Source organism: Bubalus bubalis, chromosome 20 (genome assembly GCF_019923935.1).
Source record: "Bubalus bubalis isolate 160015118507 breed Murrah chromosome 20, NDDB_SH_1, whole genome shotgun sequence".
Lineage (NCBI taxonomy): Eukaryota > Metazoa > Chordata > Mammalia > Artiodactyla > Bovidae > Bubalus > Bubalus bubalis.
The window spans coordinates 55,153,899-55,180,554 of NC_059176.1; the positions used below are offsets into that span (position 1 = coordinate 55,153,899).

The 26,656-nt window shown below is 45.4% G+C and overlaps 1 protein-coding gene and 2 long non-coding RNA genes across 4 annotated transcripts in view; 2 read left to right on the forward strand and 1 right to left on the reverse strand.

The window, feature by feature from the left end:
- The window catches only part of SLCO3A1 (solute carrier organic anion transporter family member 3A1), a 372,385-nt gene that overhangs the window by 323 nt on the left and 345,406 nt on the right, over positions 1-26,656 (forward strand). The gene's annotated exons all lie outside the window — the stretch shown is intronic.
- LOC123330735 lies at positions 178-2,064 on the reverse strand. The gene is made up of 5 exons (XR_006546825.2): positions 1,922-2,064; positions 1,483-1,576; positions 814-959; positions 597-726; positions 178-345 (listed from the first exon to the last, which is right to left on the reverse strand). It is a non-coding gene; the product is annotated as an uncharacterized LOC123330735 (long non-coding RNA).
- LOC123330737 lies at positions 301-14,716 on the forward strand. Its single transcript, XR_006546827.2, has 3 exons — positions 301-3,641; positions 5,287-5,413; positions 12,647-14,716. It is a non-coding gene; the product is annotated as an uncharacterized LOC123330737 (long non-coding RNA).

Below are 26,656 nucleotides of genomic sequence, written 5' to 3' on the forward strand. Positions count from 1 at the left end.
AAGTCCGCCACGGGCCCCTTCCCCAGCGCGGCTCCCAGGTGCCCGGCTGGCAGGAGGAGGGGGCAGCCTGGGCGCCGGGGGGCAGGCGGGCATGACCTCCGCCCGGCGACGAGGTTGGTGAGTGGTGCAGAGGCGGCCGCCGGGGGAGCTGCCGGCCCGGGCTGCTGGGCGAGCGGGGAGCCGGCGGGACCGTGGATGCCGGCAGGGAGCTGGGGGGACCCGGGGAAGAGAGGCAGCGGGCAGGTGGGCGTGAAACCATCCCTCTCTCCCACTCCTTCTAAAAACAGCCAGAGGGTGAGTTCTGGAGCACTCCTGGAGGGGAAGGCATCGCGGTTTTCAGGTGACCTGCACAAGGAAAGAAAAGCCCCTTAGCATGTCGCGTCCTCTACTCCCCATTCTAGCCGCCTGGAGAACACATCCATTATGCATCATTTCTCCCGGTGCTTTCTCCATCCGCCAATTACGGAGGGATGTAACAGTTTAGAGGAAAAGGCGCCCAAGTGTGGGACACTGATCCGAGCTGGGGCTGCAGGGGGAATATTCCCACTTCGTATCCCATTAACCATCTCTCAGCGTCTGGGATAAAGTTACAGTACCTGGAGAGCAGCTGTGAGTTTGTGCAGTTCTGCCGCCCACTCTTAGACCTGAATTCCCCACCATGGTCTCTCTCACGTACAAGGGGGTGTTGCGCCATGGTACACATTGTACATGGATTCCATCTGCCTTCTGAAAGGGGGTATTCATGTTCAAATGGCCAGGGGTGCATAACATATCAGAGGAAACAGCTTGTAATGACTCAGCACTGGCAAATACCTGCTTTACCCACTGTCTCCTGCCCCGCGAAGGTGGTCCCAACTTGGGTTTCAGAGAATGCACTTCCAGAGCCGAGTATTGTCTTGACTAAACGGGATTTTTCAGAGTGTATAGTGTTAAGGCGTTTCTTGACTATTGACCTGAAACTGAAATCAAATGTCATAGACTTTGAGTGTTAGTGAGCAAGTTTGATGGAGATAAAACTGGACAAGATTTTGGCTGTGGAAGTGCCATATCCCCAGATAGAGCCATGCTTTGCACGATGGTCCCATTAATCCCTGGCCTTTGGGGTGCAGTTAATGAGGGTCAGTCGCTGGTTGCCCTGTACCATTCCTCAACAGTCTCCTAAGACTTGGGGCTTGCTGTCAGAGGGAAGTACAAGCAGGCTAGCTCTCTGGTGTGGGGTAAAGTTAGTGATGTGGTTACAAGAGAGGGCTGTTCAAACTCAGCTCGGTTCCTGGGGTGGCAGACTTAACAGGGCTTCTGAAAGTCAAATGCATTTTCTTTGCTCTGTGTCAGATGAGAGGCGTTTAGATCCCAGTTCCTGCCTGCATCCATGACATGTATGCTGTCGGTAAGCCCTGTAGCCAAAAGCACGTTTTCTTTTCCGTATAGATTTTTGTTTTACAAAATGCACTTGTAGTTCGAACACATAGTTGTAGACAGTACCTGTGGCCTTTGCAGTTTTGGAATCAGGGAGTGATCCTGTCTTGGGGTGTGGGGAAGCATGTCAGTATATCAGAGTGTCCTTGGAGGAGTTTGACTGTTATTAAAACAGAGACATGTATTACTAAGGCGCAAATGCACAGTAATAAAAATACCTGTAGTTCTGTACTACAGCATATGCAAAGTATGTGATACCTAAACCAGGGCTGTGTTTATCAACAGCTGCCTCCAGTTTTTAACAGTTTGCCTCAAACCAATTTTGCTCAATAGAGTGGATTATTCATGTTCCATATAATAGTGTCTACTGTTGGCAAAAGCTGAATTCTTTGAAGTGTACAGAGTGTTATGGGTTTGGGAATTTGTGGACACGGATCTGGAAGCTCACCATTTATAAATTATTTTACATCTAGGGAAAAAAAAATACCAAAAGAACTTTTCATACCACAAATGATAAAGGCATGGGCCTAGTTTTAGCTTGCAATGGTTTAAGGCTTTTGGAAAGAAATGAAGCTGGGCTTCGATCAAGTGAGTGGCCTAAGCCCCTTTACGAAGTTAGAAAGCAGAGGACTGGTGGATACTAGTGGCAGGGCTGGCGCTGGGAGACAGGAAGTTGACTGTGATACCAGAATTGGTGAGGAATTGAGTCCACCTGCTGGGGGCCTCTCGGCATTTCCAGCCTGGGCGGAGGGAAAGCCTGGTTCGAGGCGTATGGTAACCGGAGTCAACAGGTGACTGGCAGAAAGCAGATGGAGGCCCAGGAAAGGAGTGGCTTAGGAAATTGGATTCATTATGATTACTAAGAGTCGAGGCATCAGTTGCTCAGGACTCTGCCTTACCCGGCTGATCTCGGCTCTCCATTGCCACCTGAACCTCATGAAGATGAATAGTTTGCTTGCCATGAATTGGATTGCAATGGCTTTTGCTCTTTCTGGCTGCTCCTGATTTTCTTTTTCATCTGTTATTTGGAAGGTAGAATTAAAAGCTGTGGTACCCTCAGTGATGGGAGACTTCTTCATGGCTAATTTGAGAAGGAAACATTGTAGAAGGTTTTCCAGAAAGGCTTTCTGGAAACCTGAGAACCTGTGTTTGTAGGCAGTCACACCCACCGGGTCCACGTGCAATAGGTGATCATGCACACGGGGTCTATGTGCAAGGTGTATGTTCTCTGGGATCTTTACACTGTCAATCAGCCTGTCCCTCTGAGGAAGCATTTTCAGATACCTGGTGAAGGGCACACCTGGGGGCCCTGCTTACTTTCAGGAAGAGAAGGGTAACAGCAGATTCTCTGCCTATGATATTATTTCCTATTTGATTTCCAAGTCTATGTCATTTACTATGACATTTACTACCTTATTATTTCATCTTCCCAGGTGCCTTTTTTTTTCTTTAATATTTGGAGGCTTCATTTCGCTTCTCCGTTTTCTTTCTGAAAAGACAGATGACCTAGTGTCTTTGCTGAAGCTGTAGAACTTCCCGACTGTAGAAATGAAGCAGGAAGTCACCTGTGATTTGAGAAGCACCTTTGAAAAGCTGGACTCTGTGTGTGTCTGTGTCTGTTTTCCCTTAAGAACCTGCACATGCTCAAGGTAGACCCACATGGGAGAAAACCACCCTTTGTTAAGCGAGGCAGGGGACAGGCAACTTTTGGCCTGGGGGTCGGGTCTCCTGGGGCAGTGCAGAAGGGCTGAGAGCCTGATGCCTAGACTCGATGGTAATCATGATGTAGATAAGGTGACTCCCGTGCAACCCGGGCCAGCTGTGGATTCTGAAATCTCTTACCCTTGCCAGCGATTAACTGGAAATAGCCAGCAGTCACAGGGATGGTCTCTGGTAGTCACTTAAACCTCTGACTGGTTTGGAAAAAAAATTTTTTTTTCTGCCTAAGAAGAGGGGACCCATTCCATTTGAACATCACTGTGTGCAGACGAGAGCCACTGTGTGCAGACGAGAGAATGCTATTTAATTTTCCTCTCCTTGGGTCTTTGCTTTGGGTGGCTCCAGTCTGCACTGACCTACTTGCGAGGATGTAACATCTGTTAAACTCTTGGGCTGTTTGGAGAAGACACAGGCCTGTGGAAACTGCATGGAGAGAAAGGTGTATTGAGTGCACTTGATGGAGTTTGGTGGAGACCTGCTGGGATATTCCAAGCCGTTCACTGAGGGTAGGCTTGCTTACAAAGGTTGATGTGCGTCCTCAAATGACTGAGGACTGGAGTTGATAAGGATGTGTGCAGGAAATTAAAACCTCAGACACCTCTGGGCTCTTATGGATGAGATTCAATAACAAATGCATTTGAATTTCTTCAGGATGAAAACCTAAAAAGGCCAGTTTAGTCTCTGGGTGAGGCACACAGGAGGTTCCTGTGAACCAAGGGTGAGGATGGAGGATGTCCTTGTTTTGTTTTGTTTTGTTTTGTTTTGTTGCAGCTTGTTATTAAAATAATGTAGGATCTTCCTGGGCAGTCTGGTGCTAGCACCCTGTGCTTCCACTGCAGGCGTCACAGGTTCAATCACCGGTCAGGGAAGATCCTGCATGCCATGAAACAAGGCCAAAATAAAAATTTTAAAAATAGTTTATTTTTTATTGAAGTATACTTGATTTTTATTGAAGTATAATCTAACTTTTATAGTTGTTAAAATAGTTTATTTTTTATTGAAGTATAGTTTCAGGAGGACAGCACAGTGATTCAGTTTTTCTATATATATATATATATTCTTTTTCAGATTTTTTCGGTTACAAGTTATTACAAAACATTGAGTATAGTTCCCTGTGCTGTACAGTACTTTATCCCTGTTGTTTATCTACTTTGTTATACAGCAGTGTGTGTCTGTTAATCCCAACTTCCTAATTTATCCTGCTTCCCCCCTTTCTCCTTTGATTATCATAAGTTTGTTTCCTTTGACTGTGAGTCTCTGTTTTGTAAATAAGTTTTTTTTTTTAATTTTAGATTCCACATATAAGGGATATCATATAGTATTTGTCTGACTTGTTCAGTTGCTAAGTCATGTCCTGCTCTTTGTGACCTCATGGACTGCAGCACGCCAGGCTTCCCTGTCCTTCACTGTCTCCCAGAGTTTGCTCAAACTCATGTCCATTGAGTCAGTGGTGCCATCCAACCATCTCATCCTCCCTTGCCTGACTTGCTTCTCTGTGTTTAGAGTTATGCAAAAACCAAGTCTGAGGTTTTGGTGACAACAGAAGGAGACGGATGGCTGAGTGTGTGAACAGGGTTCCATCTGACTGCTTTTGGTCACCTTTTTCCTAGGCCTGAGAGCATTCAGTGAGCTTACAAGGTGAAGCAGCTGGATTTGTTCTATATATATATATATATATTTTTTTTTTTTTTTGTATTTCTAAAGCATCATTGTGAAGATTTTTTTTTTTTTGGCATATCTAACCCAGAAGCAGACAGCTGAGAGACAATTTTTAAAGTCCTTATCAAATTAGTATAATGACTAATTGCAACTGTAGTTTCCTTAATCAAATTATTTTACACACTTTTGGTTACTCAGAATGACAAATTCCCTTCCATTTGCATAATTACTATATAGCCCCAGGTAGGAAGAAAAAAAACTACCCTGATTTTTTTTTTTTTTTTTTTTTCCTTACAGCTTGGTTGAAAATGTTTAGCTAATAATCACTTAATGGGAAAAAAATGTTTCTGACAGTTCCTTTCAACCACCTTTGTGTATATACCTCAGTTTCTGTGGGGGTTTCCTCTTGTGTGTTTAGCAATCGAAGAAACGGAATTAGTTGTGAAGGGACCAAGAGCTGTTTCCTGAATTGGGTAACTCTCTGCACTTCAGTTTTAGGTACCTTCCAAAGAGGGCGACCCAGAGGCCTCTGTGCAGCGGCCCTGCCTTGCTGATCAATTTCTCAACATTTAAATTCACCTTTTTGCTGGCTGCCTGAACAGTCTCGTTCTGAAACTGCGTAAGTTTCCTGTTGTGCTGAGGCCACTTGGGCAAGAGTGTCTCTGTGACTTTCTCTTGCTCTTCTTATGAAAGCAAGCTTGGTGGTGCTGTCTCGTCCAGGGATGGAGTTCACTTAGCAGACCGGCCAGGCATGAGTAAGTGTAATGTCCCCAAAATGATGAGGTCACAGCTGCCTTCCCTATATAAGTAGGCCTGGAAAAAAAAAGAAAAAAAAATCTGTGAATGTTGTTGGCTGGTTAGAAAGAGAGAGCGAGCAGAGATTGGCATTGGTTCCAGGGTCTGTGCCAGGCCTCGTGCAGAGGCTGTGAGAGCCACGGGGACTCGTGCTGAGCTGCCCGTGGTCCTTGGATTGCAGGGGGCTGGGCCTGACTGTGGGCAGTTGAGTGACAAGCTGCTGAGCCTCTGTTGCCCTGGAGAATTCGGCTCTGGACAGAGTGGCATTTCTCCAGCACCTTACTTCCAAATTCACAGACGCATTTCACTTGCACAGATTTAACTGCACACATCATGGACTAACCATGCTGCTGTGAAGTCGAGTCAAAATGCCCATCGTCATGTCTCATCACTTCTACTCACCTGGATTTTGTAGTTGTGGTTTAGTCACTGAGTCACATCCAGCTCTTTGTGACTCCATGGACTTTAGCTCACCAGGCTCCTCTGTCCATGGGATTTCCCAGGCAAGAAGGATACTGGAGTGGGTTCCCATTTCCTTCTCCAGGGGATCTTCCCAGATCAGGGATCGAGCGTGCATCTCCTGTGTCTCCTGCATTAGCAGGCGAGTTCTTTTTGAGCCACCAGGGAAGCCCGGATCTTGTAGTACTGTGTCACTCAGTTGTGTCTGACTCTTTGTGACCCCATGGACTGTAGTCCATGGATCCGCCAGGATCCTCTGTCCATCGAATTCTTCAGGCAGGAATACTGGAGTGGGTTCCCATGCCCTCCTCTAAGGAATCTTCCCAACCCAGGGATGGAACTTAGGTCTCCCTCATTGCAGGCAGATTCTGTACTGTCTAAGCCACAATATTCTGTGCATTTGTGTGCATTACCCATTTATATGCATGTTCTTATACAGGGTTACATTCACCAGATACAGTATTCTGTCATTTGGGGGGCATATGAAGGGGCATTTTGGTGGTAATTTTGATTATATGGAGCCCAGGTGGATTTAGAACTCAGTCTTTTCTGAAGACAAGTCACCTATATTTTATTCCCTCTCTGAAATGCCTTTGGTAATCTGTAGGCCAGGAAGATAGCATCCTTGCTCTTTGAGTTTAGTTTTGCTTTCTGTTTCTCTAAGTCTGCAAAACAGATGATACACAGGAAGCAGTGTCATCCGTGACTTTGGTTTATAAAGTAAATTGATGTGGTTCTAAGACGCTTGTATTTGATGTGCTCTGAGTGCTCAGGTGTTTCTGTGAGGAACAGTATTGCTCAATGATACAAACTCTAAGCTAAATGGTAAGAATTCTCAGGTGGAGAGCATCAAGCACTCGAGACAGCTGTGACTTTCTGGTCGCGCGTCCGAAAACCCAGGAGCCATTCCTGCTCTCCTCCTGCCAGCTCTGTGAGCTGGGGTTGCTCACTCAACCTCTGTGCACTGGTGTTTGCTTGTAAAACTCATAGTGTTTCTGTGAGCATTAACTCAGTCAGCATACATAAAGCACTTTGAACACGAACATGTGGTGAACAGTCATGAAAAGTGAAAGTGAATTTACTCAGCTGTGTCCCACTCTTTTCAACCCTATGGACTGTAGCCCACCAGGCTCCTCCATCCATAGCGTTTTCCAGGCAACAATACTGGAGTGGGTTGCTGTTTCCTTCTCCAGGGGATCTTCCTGACCCAGGGATCAAACTCAGGTCTCCCGAATTGTGGGCAGACTCTTTACCCTCTGAGCCACAAGGGAATCCCGAATAGACAATAAATACTAGCTGCTATTATTATTCAGAGGTTCATGTGGTAATATCAGGGATATCTTGAACTCTAAAAATAGACTTCTTATTTAGACTATTTCTATAATGAAAGCTAAGTAGAAATTTTGGGATTTCTTTTAGACACTATGGTGACCCTCAGATCACATCAGATTTTTTGTTTTACTATCTGAAATATGTATTTTAAATATGCATATTTAAATATGTATTTAAAATATGTATTTTAAATACACACACACATACATATATGTATATATGTATATGTGTATATATATATGGATGGAGGAGCCTGGTGGGCTGCAGTCCATGGGGTCGCTAGGAGTCAGACATGACTGAGCGACTTCACTTTCACTTTTCACTTTCACGCGTTGGAGAAGGAGATGGCAACCCACTCCAGAGTTCTTGCCTGGAGAATCCCAGGGACGGGGGAGCCTGGTGGGCTGACGTCTATGGGGTCGCATAGAGTTGGACACGACTGAAGCGACTTAGCAGCAGTAGCAGCAGCATTATTATTATTAAAATAATATGGTTATACATATTTACATAAGAACTATGTAGCCCCAACCAATGAGAAATAAAATCATTTTGGTCAAATTTCTGGTTTGGTTTAGTGTATCATACATTCAAATCATTTCCTGTTTTGCTGTGCATTTTGTCTGGGAGGTGAAAAGTTTTTAAAAGCAAGAGATAAGTCCTAGTAAATAAATTGCTAATTCTGTTCATTCCCTTATTATAAGTACAACAATCCATTTCATCTTGTTGTTCAGTCGCTAAGTCTTGTCCGACACTTTCCGACTCCATGGACTGCAACACTCCAGGCTTCCCTGTCCTTCACTATCTCCCGGAGTTTGCTCAAACTCATGTCCCTTGGTTGGTGATGCCATCCAACCATCTCATCCTCTGCCACCCCCTTCTCCTCCTGCCCTCAATCTTTCCCAGCATCAGGGTCTTGTCTAATGAATCGGCTTTTCACATCAGGTGGCCAACGTGTTAGAGACTCAGCTTCAGCATTTCATGTTACAGATGCTATAAAAATTATTAGTCACGTGGAAGAGAAATCCACTATAATAATGGTTCTGCTGGCCATTTACAGTCAGTGGGCACTTTGAGGTGAACAGAGAAGGGCCAGCACATGTGCTGTCCTGCGGGAGGACAGGTGCTTCTCTATGGGAGGCCCTGAGGATCTTTGCTCTGGTTTGTGGCCACAGGGTAGAGAAGATTGGGTAGGTCTTCTAGGTTTGTAGGCAGCTGAGAGGCAGGGAAAAGAACATCAGACTTAGAGTCAAAAAGACCTAGGTTTGAACCTGGACCTGTTCCTTACTTGCTCCCAGTGACCTGACTTCTCTGAGCCTCAGTATTCTTATCTGAAAAATAGGATGCTGAGAGAGCCCATCTTACAGATGATTGAGAGATTGAAATTCAGGGACACATGATAGAGTGCTTCTCGTAGGGTGCAGTGTTCAGTAGCTGCTTTACCAATAATGGCATAGCCCTACTCGCTGACCTTGACACAGCAGACATCCCTTCCAGGGACCTGAGGGTGTAGGCTGTTGTGTGTGGCCTGGGCTTTATTTCCTTAATTGGAGATCTGTTTCTCTGGATGAAAAGTAGCCACATTAAGGCCTCCTGGGGTGTTGGGAGGTGGACAGGGGGACATATGTTGTGGACATATGCTACCCTCCAGGCAGCCTTGTTCAAGATGTGCAACCTCAGAGCTCAGCCCTGGTTGCAGGGAAGGGCTCAGGTCCCACTTAGCACCCACTGCCTTCACCTTTACAGTTCTAAGCAGTGATGCCAGAAGCTCAGCTTCTCTGCACACTGGTGCTGAATCAAATCTCAGAGATGGACTTTTGGGTGAAGTAGAAGAGGATAGCTTTATAGTTTGCTGAGCCAAGGGGGCAGCAGTGGGCTAATGCTTTCACAACCATGTGTCCCAACTTGGGGAAGACAGTGAGTTTTATAGCAGTTGCTCAAAGAGGGTGTGATCCACTCATGGACATTCTTCTAATGAATTGGTGGTTAGGAGTCAGTATCATCAACCTTTGGGTCCAGCTGGTCTGGGGTCTGCATGCTGGTACAGCCTACCATCATTTATTGTTAATTTCTTCCACTTGGAGGGGGTTTCAGGCTCTGTAGAATAGCTCAAAGATATGGTTGTGTGTATGCCTTGATAAGGAACCAGAATCTTACCCCAAGGCTTCTCTTGATGGTTTGTTTCTCCTGGGTCTCACATCCCCTTCCTTCCCTCATTAACAACTGCTTGAATCTGCCCTTTGGAACCCAGGCAAGGTCATGGAGGCTGCATGAAGGTTGTTCCCTGTAATCAAAGAAATGGGGGACACAGAAAGGCCAGGAGCCCTGCAGGATCCCGCTCGGTATCAGCAGGGCTCAGCAGACGCAGTTGTGGGCAATTCCCTGATTGTGGTCCTTTTTGGTTTCTTGGAAGCAGAGCAAAGGAGATCCTGACAGTCTTGCTGCCTGTTTGGTGGACATGTCCATCAGGGCCTGCAGCCCGGCGGGGGAGGGTCATACAGCAGGGTAGTTACTGCCCGGCCCCATTCTCCTCCCATCAGTGGTTTTGAATCTTCTCTCCCCCAGCCAGGTCAGTCCGGTCCTTGGGAAGGACAGGGTTTATTTTAGGTGAGTTCTTAGGTTCACCTTCAAATGCCACAGGCGTCTCAGGAACACACACACTGAGGACCCGTGAGCCCCAAACCCCAGTGGCTCCCTGTTGGCCTCACTGAGGAAGGAACTTGTCAGCTTTATAAAGCACTGAACTTTCTACAGCCACAGTTGTGAAGTGAGTGAACACGAGAGACTTCCTTCCGGGGGTTTCGTGACAACATGCAGAGTGGAAGTGGCCCGTGGCCCATTGGATGTGGGCAGACTGTCTGTCATCTGCTCTTCCCAGCTTCTTTCTTTCAGTTCTTCTTTGTGACTTGAGTCAAGCCCTTCTGAAAAGGGAAGCCCTTTCTGACAGACTGTTTAGTTGCTTGCTGTTTAGTAGAGATCATGGTAACCCAGCCACTTCTTAAATGACTGGGTATTCCTCTCCAAATAGGAAAGAGTTATTTGACTGGTGAAGTTATGAGAGTTGGACATTAGAATTTTCTTATTTATCCCTTCCAGTCAACACTCATTGGAAATACTTGATGACAAGAGGAACATAGGTTGCTGTGGGCCCTGCTGTTTGAAGCAGGGGCAGCGGGGAGATGTGGGCCCATTCTTCCCTTTGGCGTCATGGTGATTTCCCCTGTAAATACCCTGACAATGGCTTTTCAGTACCTCCTTTAGGGGATGTCTTATCCCACCTGGCATCTTAAGTTCTAGGTAACACAGTCAAAGAGGGCACTTCTATAAGGATAGGGTCTTACTTCCAGGTCAGCTTTGGTTGGAATCTTTGCCACGAGCTGGCTGTGGCCTCAGGCCCCTCCAAGGAGACAGTGGTGTGGCGCTCTCTTCACAGGGATGTGGCGGAAGGTCCAAGCTGTGGGCAGTAGCAAGGGCCATTCAAAAGCCCGAAGTGTGCCGCTTGCTTTTCTGTCTGTGCTTCTCTGTTCATGTCTCTATCCATCCACACTCCCTGTGGGAGTTCTGTACTGCATGCAGATTCTAATTCGTCTGGCGGCTTGCCCTTCGGGACAGGTCTCTGGATAATGAACTTGGCTATCCAGGTAACCCTTGAAACCACAAAGCCTGTGTGGCTGTCACTTGTGAGCGTCCTAAAGCTGTGTAGCATTAGCAGAAATAGGAAGCTGCGCAGGCTTTCAACAGACAGTCTTGGGGGCTGTAATGAAATAATACAAACAGAATAGCCAGTTCCTTCCTACATCTCTGTTCACACAACCACAGGAACTGGAGAAAGGTTGAAATGAGTCTTTGCACCTCCATTTCTACACTTGCAAGGTTGGGGAGGGAAAGCAGTGGCCAGTCATGTTTTTCAATTAAAGATTATTGTAAAATGTTCCTGCCAACGGTATTGTCTTTCTCCCCACCTTCGGAAAAGGCTTGTGTAGAATAGGCAGGCTGTTTCTAATTGTTGGCCCCCTCCCCCCTTCTGACTGCGAGTCTCCATTCTCAGCTGATTGGAATGAGAAATTACCACCTGGAATATAAGCAAGTTGAAATTGGAAAGCCACCCTCTAACTGATTATGTAAGCTTGAAAATACTGTACCTGAAATCTCATGTTTGAGAATTCCCTTAATGAAGATAAAAATCTCAAAGCAGCATGGACGCACCTGTTTTTATTATGTAAGATTCAATTATTGTGATGCAACCTGTATAATAAAGAATGGTGTTGATTAGTTCAGCTCTCGGTTGACTTTTTGGGTCAGAGAATTGTTTGAAGTAGACCCGCAGAGCTGCTGAGAGCTCAGCCCCCAGGAAGTAGGTGCCCTGCTTCAGCACCAGCACCCCCTTTCTCTCGAGGGGTGCAAAGGCTTAACCTAGGTCTGTGGTCACCACGATACTAACGTTGCAAGAGCCGCTGTCCATTAAGGTTGGCCTTAGAGATGGCTCATGCCATTCAGCGGAACGTGCGGGATGATGGCTGTTGACTGGAGTGGGCTTTATCTTCGGTCACTTCATTTCTTGAAGCACTGCCATCTTGGCACTTGGGATGCTGATAGCACATGGGGTGGACTGTCTTGTTTGCAATAACTGGCGTGTGTTTCAGTGTGGCTCGTGACATCGTCCTCTTCTGAGAGCCATACATGAGGCGGGTACATAGCACCGCATGCTACAGGGTCAATTTCTGATTCCCAGTCCCCTGAGTTGTAGCCAAGGAGGTTATTCTGTGGCCGTGGTGAACACTGGAGAGAAAAAGACATAAAGGGAACGAGACCAGTTGAAATAGCTACAGAAGAGCCTCAGACAGACCTCCCTTGCAAAAGATTTAGGGCAAGACTCACACTGTGGCGTGTTGGATGGCCTCCCCAGTGCTGGTAAAAACTGAGTTGGTTGCAAGGCTTAATGTGCCAACAACAGGTTTTTCAGCCAGACTGAAGGAGGATCTCTTTTGGAAACAAACAACAACAACAAAAAGATAAATTAGTGCCTTCCCTTTACCTTTGCTGGGACTTCCCTGGTGGCTCAGGTGGTACAGAATCTGCTTGCAATGCAGGAGACCCAGGTTCAGTTCCTGGACTGGGAAAATCCCTTGACAAAGGGAATGGCTACCCACTCCAGTATTCTTGCCCGGAGAATCCCATGGACAGAGTGAGCCTGGTGGGCTACCGTCCATGGGGTCACAAAGAGTCGGACATGACTGAGCAACTAACACTTTCTCTTTACCTTTGCTAGTGTGGTGGAGATGCATATAAATAGATCAAGAAGTCCTTGAGCAGTTCTGCAGCTTTGCCGGCTGCAGCTGGGGAGGTCTGCCTTGCTGCTGCTGGACTCATAGTGGCGCGTGGAGCCAGCAGCCCCTGGGCTCAGTCCAAAGGCAGCCCGTGGAACTTGTGAGATGCACAGGTGGATTGATGGCCTAACGGGCCTGTGTCCCGAGGTTGGCCTTGGCCTGCGTGGGAGCCCCGATCTTACGTCTGTGTGGAAGGCTCTATGTTTGTGAATTACTTGCATCTTCAGCAGAATCAGGGCCCAGAACTAAGTCACTTACCTAAATGTACTCCAGAGCTGCCAACAGTAGCCAGCCGGCGTGAGCAGGTAAACAGGACGAGTTTTATTTGGGGACATAATGATTAGAAACATGTATAATTAAAAATAATGTTTCGGTGGATGCTGGGGGTGGAAAACACTCACTTCTCTCACTGGTTTTAAAGCATCCCTCTTCTTCTTTTTATCTCTTAAATAGAATTGCTTCCTGATAGGAAACACTACCTATCCTTAATCTAGTGAATAGATAAAAATATATGCATTTATATTTATCTGCCTTCTGACACTTTGGATTTCCTTGGGGAATGTTTTCGTCATTTAAGAATAATAGTACCAACGTAGCCAATTAAAAATAACCCCAGGGTCCTGGCACCCCAAGGCCATCAGGGATACAATTCCAAGTGGCAAGTGAAACATTTTAGATCCTTTGCTTTAAGAAAGCTGAGAGTTCTCGCTGAGGTCTGTCACCTTTGTGGTTGCCTTTCTCTCTGTACCAGCTGAGAACAGGGAGGGTCACGGTGGTCAGCTCAGCTCTGTCGCCTGCTGCTCATTCATTTTTATTCTGACCTCCCTGAGCTGGCCCCTGACCCCAACAGAACCAGGCTTTGCCAGCCTGGCAGGATGTCACAGTCCGGTCTGTGAGACTCCGGTGAGGGCGTGCTCCTGGGAGTCCAAACCCGGATCACTGTGGAGTGGGACTCTGTGTCAGGCTTATGCCACGGGCACCGTTCACAGCTTTATCCAGCTCCCCTCTGCTGGCTTCCCACCGTCCTTGTTCAGGGGTCAAGGCAGTGAGTCCTTACCTCCTACAGGCCCTAACAATCCAATCCCATCCTTCACCACAGATGGCATGGTGATTGTTGCTGTCTGGGACCCATCCTGAGCTCTATTATATCTGATCTCAGAGTGGGAGTGAGGGGGTGGGCTCTTTGTGTTTATTTAAACCTTTGCTTCCATGGGGCTCATAGGGAAGTAGGGTCATTCTTAAACATTTTGGGCATCTCAGATGTTAGACCACCATAAGGTGGTCTTTTCTCCCTTAGATGTAGAAAGAAGTGATGTGTATTAAAGAGAAGGAGGCCTTGACAGTTATCCTTGGGTGGGGAGCTGGACTTAAAGGTGGACTTAGAGGGAAGGTGGATGAATATAAGTGTATTTCTGTGGGTGTTTCTGAAAGAAGGACCCAGGTGTGGTAAGCAGTCTCCTGGGACTGCCGGAACATGTCATCACAAACTGAGTGGCTTCAAGCAACAGGTTTCTTTTCTCACAGTCCTGGAGCCAGAAGTCTGAAATCAAGGCGGCAGCACCACCCTTCCTCTGAGACACTGGGAAGAATCCTCTCTTGCTTCTTCCTCGCTTCTGCTTCTGGAGGTGGCCCTTGATGCCTGGCGTCTCTTAGCTTGCAGCTGTACCCGCTAATGTATGACTCTGAGGTCACATGGCATTTCTCCTCTGTTTGTTCCCCTCCTCCTCTTTATAAGGTAGTAGTGGATGAGGACCTTACCCTAATACCGCATCTGACCTTAATTACATCTCTTAAGACTTTGTTTCCTAATAAGGTCACTTCACAGATCCCAGGAGTTAGGTCTTTACCATGTCTTTTGCAGGAGGGGGACGCATTCAACCCATTAGTTGAACCCATTGCTTCCCAAGTGGCTTCGTAGTAAAGAATCTGCCTGCCAATGTAGGAGATGCAAGAGGCACAGGTTCAATCCCTGGGTTGGGAAGATCTGCTGGAGGCAGAAATGGCAACCCACTCCAGTACTCCTGCCTGGAAAATTTCATGGACAGAGGAGCCTGGTGGGCAACAGTCCATGGGGTCACAAAGAGGCAGACATGACTGAGTGACTGAGTGTGTGTGTGTGCACACACACACACACATTCGACCCATTATGCCAGGAAAGAAAAAGAGCAAAGGACCTGAAAACAGTTTAAAGGTACAAAGGAAAAAAAAAAGAAAGAAAAGGACAAACTGCCCTTTTTAGAGTTTGGGAGTGAGTCTTGGTGAACTCTGGGAGTTGGTGATGGACAGGGAGGCCTGGCGTGCTGCGATTCATGGGGTCGCAAAGAGTCGGACACAACTGAGTGACTGATATGATCTGATCTGATCTGAAGAAGATTATGGGATATTGGTTGGAGAGTTACTCTAACTGGGAGGCTCTGTCTTAGAAGAAATGCTGCCCTGTGACGATTCCTTGCTTGCTTTCTATAAGAAGATAACTGTGTTTCTCTCTGTGAGGGGCTGGTGTGGCTTATGGGAGTGGACCTGTTGGATTATTGGGTAGCTTTGAACATGTCCTTTCTGTATTCTGGGCGTAACTGAATGCAGAGATTGCATTAGATGATCATTTGATGAAGGGCAATTTCTAGGCTTTTCTAAAAAAAAGCCTAGAAATACATGCGAGTGAGCATTCTATGTGTATGCATGTTGTGTGGGGGTGTGTTTGTGTACAGCCCATGTCCCCTGTCTCTTGGGACTTATTCACAAGTGGTAAAATGTGCAATGGTCCCCGTCTCCTCCCTGAAGCCCAGTCTGATTCGGTGAGGCTGACAGACACTTTAGGGCTGTGCCAGCCAGTCTGAGATTTGGCCGGGTCCGTGTTCCGTGAGGACCAGACATCTGCCTTCTCACCTCATTCATCGCCCGTGGTTTCTGGGTGGACGTGGGAGCTGCATGACTCTCGGAATTTCCCAGCACACGCTCCTTGTAAAGACTTCGTCTCGGTCTCTGCCAAACTAATTAACTTGAACAACTTCCTTCAGTGCTGTAAGCAATATAGAGTTGAGTAAGGCGTGTTCTTGGGCCTCATGGTGTTGATACATTTCAGTGGGGGAGATGGCCTGTTTTTATAATGTTTTCATTAATTGCTCATTCATTAGACTGTGTTAGGTCCTAGGCCAGGCAGTGGGGTCAACCCTCTCAGAGGGTTATCTCAGAGGGTTATCTCGAAGCTAATCCGGGTGTGTTCACCCAGGGCGATATGATCTCTGACCATAGCAGCAAAGTGCTGGTCTCAGGGGGGAGGTGGTGATGGAGATGGATTTGAGAGGATGAGGGAAATGGTTATGGTTGCAGATGGAGAATAATTTGCTTGACTTTGTTCAGGGTAGATCCAAGGGAATGAGCAGTCAGGGTTAGTGTTGAAAGAGTCTGGCTAGAGAGAGCCCTTGGATGTGGGGTGGAGTTGGGGAGCCCCCGATGGAGCAGAGGCAGGCTGGGAACAGGGGGCCATGGCCGCATCCTGGAGCGTGCCAGGGCTGGCACCAGGGAGCCTCAGCTCCAGCCAGCAGTGCGGGGCTGTTGGTGTCTCTCTTGGCCAGTCTTCTGTCCATTCCCCCCAACCACCCCACTTTGAAGTAGTGCCTAAAAATGCTGCTAGAAGCCAGACTTTGAGCGTGTGGAAGAAGGCCACATCCTCAGATGGGGCTAGGAGCAGGCATGGCTGTGTTGCATGATGGAGCTGAGGGGCAGGAGGCTGCCCCGGGTCCTGGAGCACTGTTTTCAGGGGGACAGGAGCAGTGGAGGAGGGGGACCTTGCCATCCACACACAATGACACCTCTGTCTTCATCCTCTCTCTTGAGTTATCTCCAAATGAGATTTCTGCAAGATGAGCCAGCATTAGGAAAGGTCCTCTCCTATTGGACTTAAAAAAAAACACACTTTAGCTTGGCCTCGGATATATCAGTTCTGGATAACTTTAAAGCTGGTAACAGAACAAACTGTGTTCACACACAGGAAACATCTCCAAGCAAAAAGTGGGCGTGTGGTTTTCAGTTTAAAAATTGGATGGAGGCCATTCAAACTTCCCCTCCTGCTCTCCTTGAGAAGAACTTGGCAAGCTGCTGGGGTGGAGTGGGGCTGGGGCGGGGTGAGGGGGGGGCACTCGTCCTTGGAATAGTCATCATTACATCTGCTAAGACTTTGTTTCCTAATAAAGTCACATTCGCAGATCCCAGGAGTTAGGACCTGGGAGGGTCAAGAGAGAAGATATCCTAGGAACAGGGCTGGTTACTGGGATGAGGCCCCGTGACGTGGGGGACTAGGAGGCTGGTGGATTTACTGAGCATGTTTGCCTTTCAGCTTCAAAGGCTGTTGTGGAGGGTGTGTGGAGTCTGGCTGGAATACCTCCCTGGCCTGCAGACTCACACCTGTTGCCCCACACGGCTGGTTCCAGCATGGGCTGAGATGTCTCGAAGCCCTGTGTGGCCACATTGCTTGGCTTTACCATTAACTTGAACTTTAGGTTCATGCTGGTGGCTTTTTTTTTTCTTAACACAAAGACCTTATTGTCTTACTTATTATGCAAGGAATATGTGTGTTAAAATAAATAATTATAGACGCATTACAAAGTGAAGAAGAAGCAAACGTCATCCGTGATGCTGTGACCTGGACTCACAATGTTGACTTTTTGCTGGGCGAAATTTTACTCTCTCTGGGTCTACCCACCCACATTCTTTCACAGCTTTGAGGATGTGGTAGTGAATATACCTACTTCAGATGAGCTTGAGGCTACCAAACGAGGTAATCTATTCAAAGTGCCTAGCCAGTACCTCTCTGCAGTATGTTGCTCTTATTAATTATTTATAGTAAAATCATATCACATTACACATTCTGTTTGGAACCTGCTCTTTCCCCTAAACCATTGCAACCACCTTCTGTTACGTTAGATGTTCTTCTCTGGAGTCCTGGTTTTAAAGGAAAATGACCTTATGGTAACTAGACTTATCAAGATGGTCTTTTTGAAATGTGTAGAAAGAACATCAAATCACTACCTTGTACACTGGGAGGTTACATAGGGTTGTAGGTCAATTATACGTGAAAAGCAAACTCATAGAAAAGGAGATCAGATTTGTGGTTACCAGAGGCAGGGATGTGGGAGGGAGAAATGGGTGAAAATAGTCAAATTGGTCAAACTTCCAGTTATGTTGAATGAGTAGTAGAGATGTTTAGCACAACATGATAAATGTAATTAACACTGATGTTTGTTACACATGACGGCTGTTAGGAGACGAAATCCTGAGTTTTCATCACAAGGAAAGAAATGTTTTTCTCCTATTTCTTTCATTTTTATCTGTATGAGAAGATGGATGTTCACTAACCTTATTGTGGTCATCATTTCATGACATATATAAGTCCAATCACTAGGTGTCCTTTATACTTATACAGTCTTGTATGTCAATTTTATCTCAACATAACTGGACCAAAGAAATTTTTGTAAAAGAATAAGAAAGAAAACTGACCTTCCTGTTTTGTAAAAATAATATATGTTCATTATGAAGAATTTTAAAATGAAGAAAACTTTGAACAAAGATAGTTTCAGTTCAGTCACTCAGTCGTGCCCGACTCTTTGCGACCCCATGAATTGCAGCACGCCAGGCCTCCCTGTCCATCACCAACTCCCGGGGTTCACTCAAACTCATGTCCATCGAGTCAGTGACGCCATCCAGCCATCTCATCCTTTGTCGTCCCCTTCTCCTCCTGCCCACAATCCCTCCCAGCATCAGGGTCTTTTCCAATGAGTCAACTCTTCACATGAGGTGGCCAAAGTATTGGAGTTTCAGCCTCAGCATCAGTCCTTCCAATGAACAGCCAGGACTGATGTCCTTCAGAATGGACTGGTTGGATCTCCTTGCAGTCCAAGGGACTCTCAAGAGTCTTCTCCAACACCACAGTTCAAAAGCATCAATTCTTCCTCACTCACCTTCTTCACAGTCCAACTCTCACATCCATACATGACCACTGGAAAAACCATAGCCTTGACTAGACGAACCTTTGTTGGCAAAGTAATATCTCTGCTTTTCAATATGCTATCTAGGTTGGTCATAACTTTCCTTCCAAGGAGTAAGCGTCTTTTAATTTCATGGTGGCAGTCACCATCTGCAGTGATTTTGGAGCCCAGAAAAATAAAGTCTGACACTGTTTCCACTGTTTCTCCATCTATTTGCCATGAAGTGATGGGACCAGCTGCCATGATCTTCGTTTTCTGAATGTTGAGCTTTAAGCCAACTTTTTCACTCTCCTCTTTCACTTTCATCAAGAGGCTTTTTAGTTCGTCTTCACTTAAGGAACTCCAAATCCTACCATTCAGAAATAATCATGACCGATGTCAGGGTTTGAGAGTAATAATCACCTTTTTACTTCCTTTTTTCACCAATTAAGGATCAATTTGTGGTGGATGTAACATCAACTACGGGAGTATTCACAGAGGAGAGGAAGAGATCGTGCAAGCTTGCTAGGTTTCTTCCTCAGCCTTACTGATTTGGTAAGTCACTCCTGCCCCCTTTGGGGAGGACTGAGTGAGGAAGTTGGAAGAACAGGTGTTTTGTTTTGTTTTTTCTCAGTGACTTCTGAAGGGAGAGAGGTTCCTCTAGCATGGATCAAGGTATGAATTTTAGGAGGAGTTTAGAGTGATTCCCCCTACAAGGTGGGAGACCCAGGTTAGATCCCTGGATTGGGAAGACCCCCTGGAGGACAGCATGGCAACCCACTCCAGTACTCTTGCCCGGAGAATCCCATGGACAGAGGAGTCTTGTGGGCTACAGTCCATGGGGTCGCAGAGTTAGTCACAACTGAATGATGATGCTTTCCCTTTCCCCCTTATAATTATCATCAGCAGCATACCATTGCAGAGTTCTCTGTGCTTACATGGAGAAATGGTGGGCTGGCTGGACATACTTTATAAGATATATGTTCTTAAAATAAAAAGTTTCATTTCAGTCAAGTTTAATAGAAGATTTAGGCCTTCCGTGGTGATTCAGTGATCAAGTATCCTCCTGCCAATGCAGGAAATGCAGGTTTGATCCCTGATCCGGGAAGATTCCACATGCTGTGGAGTAACTAAGCCTGAGAGCCACAAGTAAGTCCGTGTACCACCAAACTGCTGAGCCCACGTACTGCTGAAGCCTGCGTGCCCAGAGTCCACGCTCCACAACAAGGGAGCCCACCACGGGGGAAAGCCCCGGCACCGCAACTAGAGAGGAGGCTCGCTCGCTGCAGTTAGAAGCCTGGACAGCAGTGAAGACCCGGGGCAACCAGAAACAAATAAACACAATTTTAAAAAATTAACAGAAGATTGAATTAAAACTGGAAAGAGGCCACTGTTTTCTGCTCTTGAACGTTGCTGTAGAGGAGTCCATGGCCAGTCTAAGTTTTCCTCCTTTATAGATTGTTTGCTTATAGATGAGATGCCTGGGCGATTCTTTTTTAATCCTGGACATATAAGTTAGTCACCATATATGTTACTGGTATATAACGTGTGCTGTACATTTCTGGAACTTGATATTTTCATTCAGTTAACAGAGTCCATTCTTTATTAATCTCAGGGCACTTTTCTTTTAGTGCCTTTTATACTTTCTTGGTTCTGCATGGTGAGTTCCCTGCTATAACCATGTCAGTTATCTATGTTGGATTGTCTTTGAACTCCTTAGGTATTTGTTTTCCTTTGATTATTTTAATCTCTGATTTTAGGCCTATATTTACTGTGTTTATGTCTCGCTTCCCTCTAGTCAGTACGTTGGTTCGAAGCCACTTTTCCTTTGTTTTATACAGATTTTTTTTTTCTCTTTTTTTTTAATTTTATTTTTAAACTTTACATAATTGTATTAGTTTTGCCATATTGATCTCTAGTGTTTATTTTAATCTCCAATTTATTTCTTTAGGTCTACAATCTTGTTCCTTTTTGTTTGTGTTTGTTAATATTGCTTTGACTTTTCAGTTTATTGAACTCATAGTCACATAAAGTTTTTACGTTTCAAAGAATCTTTAGGGGGAATCCTCTTCTTGGGTTTTGTTTTATTTTAGGCTGAATACTTTTTTTTAAGGTGGATCATTTTGAAAGTCTTTATTGAATTAGTTTCAATATCATTTCTGTTTTGTGTTTTGGTGTTTTGCCCTGAGGCATTGGAAGGTGCAGTCTTAACCACTGGAACACCAGGGAAATTGCATGACTGCTTTGTCTTTGATTCAGTGTTTCATTTTTTTCCTTTCCATCAAGAGTCTGTTTATAGCTGCCATGCTTTTTTGTTGGCTTTTTTCCCACTTAGTTCTTGCCGGAGTGAGTCTGCCCAGATCTTTGTTGTTCTGGGTGTGGGTAATTTCTCCATGTGAAGCTTCTCTTGACTTGCCCCTTGACTGCCCAGTTAGAGTCTGAAGGCTGTTATTTCTGTAGATGCTTCTGTGGCCGGAAGACAGCGAGCAGCCAGGACGAGCTGAGCTACAGCAGATGGCACACAGGGTGCGGACTGGTTCTGGCCAGAAGACGTGGGCTTGGTGGCTTTTGCTCCGGGGATCTTTTAAAGGTCCTTTAAGCGGGCTCCGTCTTCCTGTGTGGGGGCGCACCCTGCGTATCCATGGGCGGTATTCTGTGGCCTGGCTTTCGCTCCTGGAGCCTTCCCTTCCTTCCCGCAGGGATAAGCAGCCGCATGGCTCACAGCTCCTCCTCAGCCTTTCCTCCCGTGCGGATGCTGTCACTTTTCCCAGTGAGAAAAGAGGAATACAAGGATACCTATCAGGGTGCTTTTCTCCAGATATGCAATATTAATGAAAGCTCTCGGACATTTATTCACGGGCTCATTTTCCCGAGGGTGGTGGACTTATGAGCCTTGCTACACTATACCATTATGTTCTGCTCTTAGAAATTTTCTTCACTTTTCTTGGGAGGCAGTATTTGGTTTTATGACACTGGGGTAGGTTCATTCTCTTATTTGTTTCTTGACTGGTAATTATTTTATTTCTGATATACACCCCCCCTTTTTTTTTTTTGGTTAAGTCTCAGAAGAGTGAGATTTTGTGTGAAAGTTTGTACCATTTAATGGAAAAGTATCATTTTCAAAGATTGAATGGTGGTGGTGGTTTAGTTGCTGCATCATGTCTGATTCTTTTGTAGCCCCACCCACCAGCCTCCCCTGTCCATGGGATTTTCCAGGCAAGAATACTGGAGTGGGATGCCATTCCCTTCTCCAGGGGATCTTTCCAACCCAGGGATTGAACCTGTGTCTCTTACATTGCAGGTGGATTCTTTACCACTGATCCACTGTGTTTTGTTCTATCCCCTTATTTCTGTATGACGGGTTGTTTACAGCTTTGTTTTGCTGATATAAATTCAGATTTCTTATGACTTTATTTTATTTATTAATAAAGTAAAAATACTTTCAGTCTATTCAGTTCAGTCACTCAGTCATGTTCAACTCTTTGCAACTCCATGGACTGTAGCATGCCAGGCTTCCCTGTCCATCACCAACTCCCAGAGCTTGCTCAAACCCATGTCCATTGAGTCGGTGATGCCATCCAACCATCTCATCCTCTCTTGTCCTTTTCTCTTCCTTCCTTCAATCTTTCCCAGCATCAGGATCTTTTCCAGTGAGTCAGTTCTTCACATCAGATGGCCAAATTATTGGAGCTTCAGCTTCAGCATCAGTCCTCCCAATGAATATTCAGGACTGATTTCCTTTAGGATTGACTGGTTTTATCTCCTTGTAGTCCGAGGGACTTTCAAGAGTCTTCTCCAACACCCAGTTCAAAAGCATCAATTGTTCGGTGCTCAGTTTTCTTTAAGGTCCAACTCTTACATCCATACGTGACTACTGGAAAAACCATAGCCTTGACTAGACAGACCTTACTCAGTAAAGTCATGTCACTGCTTTTTTCTTAAAAGCAAGCATTTTTTAATTTCATGGCTGCAGTCATCAACTGCAGTGATTTTGGAGCCCAAAAAAATAAAGTCTGTCACTGTTTCTATTGTTTCCCCATCTATTTGCCCTGGAGTGTTGGGACCGGATGCCATGTTCTTTGTTTTTTGAATGTTGAATTTTAAGCCAGCTTTTTCACTCTTCTCTTTCACTTTCATCAAGAGGCTCTTTAGTTCCTCTTTGCTTTCTGCAGTAAGGTGGTGTTATTTGCATATCTAAGGTTATTGATATTTCTCCCGGCAATCTTGATTCCAGCTTGTGCTTCATCCAGCCTGGCATTTTGCATGCCGTACTCTGCATATAAGTTAAATAAGCAAGGTGACAATATACAGCCTTGACGTACTCCTTTCCCAATTAGGAACCAGTCTGTTGTTCCATGTCCAGTTTTAACTGTTCCTTCTTGACCTGCATTCAGACCGGCTCTTAGTTGTGGCTCAATGGATCTTCTATCTTAGTTGCAGCATGTGAGATCTAGTTCCTTGGCCAGGGATCAAACCTGGGTCCTCCGTATTGGCAGTGTGGAGTCTTAGCCGCTGGACCACCAGAAAAGTCCCTCTCATGTCTTACCTATTTTACTTTTCACAGTGAAATGGAATAAGGAGATTAGAGGGGATGGTCACTGAGGGGAGGGGAACAGACATTTTGTGAGAGTCTTACATGTGTCAGAAAGTGTGTACATGGTTGGATTTGACTCTCATGATACCTGGTGTGATAAATACTGTTATTTCTATTTAACAACCAAGAACACTAGGACTCAGGGAATTTGAATGACTCGCCCACATGGACAGAAGGAGTGTTTGCTCCTGGGTGTCTCAGTTTTCATTTGCTCTGAAATCCCTTCTCTTTTCTCAGATGACACCTCAAGAAACTGCAGCTGAATCGAGTGCTTAAGTAGGTTTGATGTTTTCCTATCACTGTAACACATTACTCCTTGTGAGAGAACATGGCTGGTCGTCTTTTTTTTTTAATTTTTAACTGCAGAAAAAGGTTACGAAGGTTGAACATGACTTCATTAGACCAGAGAACTGTGTTATCTGTGTCCTCCTTCCTGTGAGTGCAGGGTGGCCTTTACAGGTGAGGCGAGCTTTTGGAAATGAGCTGTTGTCTGTTCCCCAGCCGGTCACAGGGTCCCTGCTCCCAGCATGTTGCTACCTGCGTGCTCAGCCCTTGACTGCATTCTCTGTCTGAACAGCCAGCCACTCACAAACAAGGGCCATTATGTAATAACTCTGCTGTAACAACCCCCACAAAATTACAGACTGCTCCGTGCCAGTGGGAACAGACACTCTAATTAATGTTCACTTCTTCATCAGATAGACATTTTTCAAAACCTTAGTACAAAATTACGTGTACCTTATTCAAAAAGTGTTTCACCGGACTTACTGAGAATAGATTTATATTTATGGAGAGAGTGCTGGTTGGGGAATCATTTATTCACCAGAGGTCTCGGTTTTATCATTGACGCCAAAAATGGATACAGTGCCACAATCTTACTGGTGTGGAGTGTTTAATGGGTTACAAAGTGTTATCATGGTTTATGTCATTTAAGCCTTATATAACCCTGGGAGATAGGTGGGCCTTTTTACCCCTCATTTATTTTTAATTCTATATGGTAAATTCTCAAACAAGACAAAATTAGAAATTATAGTACAGTGAACACACCCATGTATTCACCACCTAGGACTGAACAATTATTAACATTTGGCATATTTGCTTCATATATACACACAGAAGACAGAGGACGAGATGGTTGGATGCCATCGCCAACTCAAAGGACATGAGTTTGAGCAAACTCTGGGAGATAGGGAAGGACAGGGAAGCCTGGTGTGCTGCAGTCCACGGAATAGCAAAGCGTCGGACATGACTTAGTGACTAAACAACAACATATATACACATGCAAGTATGTGAATGTACATTTTTTAGCCACTTGTAACTATAGAAATGAAGATACTTCACACCTTAGTACTTTGTTATGCCTCTCCATGAGGTATGATCATTTACCATAAAACCACAACCTTATTATCACTCCTGATAATATCCCCTCATTTCAACTCATACCTGCTACATTATCAAATTTCTCCAAATGTTGCCAAAGTATCTCCATTGGGCATTGCTAGCTCCATCTTTAGCTCCGTCTCTAGAACTCTCTGTCTCTTTTCTAAACAGCCACAAACCAATTAAAGATCTTTCATTTCATTTGTTATAGGACTTTCAGTCTCTTTTTTTCCAGTTCTTTTTATTGTGATAAAATACATGTAACATGGAACTTACCATCTTTAATATTCCTAAGGGTATAGTTCAGTGACATGAAGTACACGTATGTTGTCACGTGACCATCACCGTTATCCATCTCCAGAACTCTTTTCGTCTTGAAAAACTGAAACTCTGAGCCCATTAAACAATAACTCTCTATTCCCTTCTCCTAGCTTCTGGCAACTACTGTTCTACTTTCTGTCCCTATGATTTGAATACTCTAGATAGCCCACGTAAATGGAATTGTACAGTATTCTTTTGTCTCTGAATTATTTCCCTTCACGTACTGTTGAACTGTACTTCAGAATTTCCTTCCTTTTTTTTTAAGGTGTGTTTGTTTATTATTTTTGGCTGTGCTGGGTCTTAGTTGCCACACTCAGGCTTTCCCTGCTTGGGTAAGTGGGGGTGCTGTTCGTTGCGATGCACGGGCTTCTCACAGTAGTGGCTTCCCTGCTGTGGGGCGTGGGCTCTAGGCACGCGGGCTTTAGTAGTTGGGGTGCACGGGCTTAGTTGACCAGCGGCATGTGGAATCTTCCTGAACCAGCGTTCGAGCCTGTGTCCCCTGCATTGGGAGGCAGCTTTGTAACCACTGGACCACCAAGGAAGCCCTTTCCTTCCTTTTAAAAGCTGAAATAATCTTCCATTGTAAATATATTCTGTAAATATTGCTTCCACTGTAAATATTGCTTGTCCGTTCATCTGTTGGTGGACACTTAGGTTGCTTACACATTTTAGCTATTGTGAATAATGCTGCAATCAACATAAGCCTATCACTTTCAGTCTCTTGTAATCTAGCATAATTCCCCCACTTTTTGATACTGATGTTGACTTTTTGAAGAGGTTTTCTACTCTTTGAAGAGGTAGGAACCTTCTACAGAATGTTCTCTTTTCAGAATTTGTCTAGTTATTCCTTTTGGTTTGATCTAACTTGTCCTCTCATTGAGCACTAGCGTTTTTCTTGACTAGATTTACATTTTGTTTATGTTAGGTCACTGGTAAGGCACTCTTCTGAATGCATGCTAAGTTGCTTCAGTCGTGTCTCACTCTTTGTGACCCTATGGACTGTAGCCTGTCAGGCTCCTCTGTCCTTGGGATTTCCCAGGCAAGAATCCTAGAATGGGGTACCATTTGCTCCTCCAGGGGATCTTCCCAACCTAGGGATTGAACCCGTGGATTTTACGTCTCCTGCATTAGCAGGAGGGTTCTTTACCACTAGTGCCACCTGGGAAGCCCCACTCTTTTAAGTCCTTCATATTAAAATGGACTTCAATAGGTTAAAGGTTGGACTTCCCTGGTGGTCCAGTGGTTAAGGCTCCATGCTTCTACTGCAGGGACCACTGGTTCAATCCCTGGTGGGGGGTGACTAAGATCCTGCTTGCCACACATCCAAAAAAAAATAAATAAAGATAAAAGTGACATCTACAATATTAATAAAATAAAATGCCTGTTGTCCCCTGTTCCTGGTGCTAAGGTTGACTGCTGGGTTGAGATGGGTGGTGACAGCCAGACTTCCATGTGGAAGGCGCGTTCTTTCTCTTGAAGCTGGTATCTTCTGTGCGCGTGCTGAGTTGCTTGAATTGTGTCTGACTCTTTCTGACCCCATGGACTGCATCCTGCCAGGCTCCTCTGTCCTTGGGATTCTCCAGGCAAGAATACTGGAGTGGGTTGCCATGCCCTTCTCCAGGGGCTCTTCCTGACCCAAGGACTGAACCCGTGTGTCTTTACGTCTCCTGTATTGTCAGGCGGGTTCTTTACCA